Source organism: Lupinus angustifolius, chromosome LG10 (assembly GCF_001865875.1).
Source record: "Lupinus angustifolius cultivar Tanjil chromosome LG10, LupAngTanjil_v1.0, whole genome shotgun sequence".
Taxonomy (NCBI): domain Eukaryota; kingdom Viridiplantae; phylum Streptophyta; class Magnoliopsida; order Fabales; family Fabaceae; genus Lupinus; species Lupinus angustifolius.
In genome coordinates, this window is record NC_032018.1 from 4,883,731 (window position 1) to 4,885,331 (window position 1,601).

Genomic DNA, 1,601 nt, shown 5'->3' on the forward strand with positions numbered 1-1,601 from the left:
CATGCAAATGGACATGCTATGGCTAGAAAAATCTTAAGGGCAGGTTACTTTTGGATGACAATGGAGACAGACTGTTGTACTTATGTCAGGAAATGCCACAAATGCCAAATTTATGCAGACAATATCAATGCTCCACCAAATCCTCTAAATGTCCTTTCAGCACCCTGGCCTTTCTCTATGTGGGGAATGGATGTCATCGGACCAATAGAACCGAAGGCTTCCAATGGACATCGCTTCATCCTCGTGGCCATCGACTACTTCACAAAGTGGGTTGAGGCATGTTCATATGCCAATGTGACCAGGACAGTGGTACTACGATTTATCAAGAAGGAGTTAGTGTGTAGATATGGGTTACCCAGCAAGATCATCACGGACAATGCCACAAACCTCAACAACAAGATGATGACCGAGATGTGCAGTGAATTCAAGATCAAGCATCATACATCTTCACCTTATCGCCCTAAGATGAACGGAGCAGTAGAAGCAGCAAACAAAAATATTAAGAAGATTGTTCAGAAGATGGTGGTAACATACAAGGATTGGCATGAAATGTTACCCTTTGCTCTACATGGGTATCGCACATCCGTACGCACATCAACTGGGGCAACACCTTACTCGCTAGTGTATGGAATGGAGGCAGTGCTCCCAATTGAAGTAGAAATTCTGTCACTCAGAATCATGGCAGAATCAGGATTGAAGGAATCAGAATGGATCCAAGCGCGGTACGACCAACTGAACATGATAGAAGAGAAAAGGTTAGCTGCTATATGTCATGGTCAATTATACTAGAAAAGGCTAAGAAAGTTTGGCCGCGCCATTTTCAAGAGGGGGATCTGGTGCTAAAAAAGATACTCCCAATACAGAAGGACCATAGGGGGAAGTGGACCCCAAATTATGAAGGACCATTCGTGGTGAAAAAGGCATTCTCTGGAGGAGCATTAATATTGACCACTATGGATGGAAATGACCTACCTCTTTCGGTAAATTCAGATGCCGTGAAGAAATATTATACTTGAGATACCTTTCAAAAAATAAAAATAAAAATAAAAAAACTAAAACAAAAAAAGAAGTTTGTGCGTTGATCATGCATTTTTGCATACTTTTGCGAACTCTCTTAGGAGGATGATGTAAACAAATCCCTCATGGTGCGTACCCTCAAATAGGTCGTGTTGATGACACAAGGCTTCTTTGTTATTCCAAACACCAATGAAGATATCCCTAGTCACCCTTTTTGAGCCAAGACAATATTAAAGAAGTTTATTAAAAAAAAACACAACACCTTCGAAAAACACCAATAAACCGGAGAAAGGGTAGTCTTCCAATAAATCTTCAAAGGATCTAAAAGTGGATCAAATGGATTATAAAAAGAACCCGCTAAGAGTTTTAGTAAAACCTTAGACAAAAGCTAGAGTAAATAAAAATCTCAAGCTAAAATGGTTACAAAACATTTTCTTTTCCAAAAAGGAATGGAAATTGTATCCATGATTGAAATATAAGATATGTTGGAAATAGGATTATGGAGAATATGGAGAAAGTTGGGGGCGGGAAACACATCATTTGAGCCTTATATCCTTTTCTTTCTTGTAAACCCCTAACCAGAC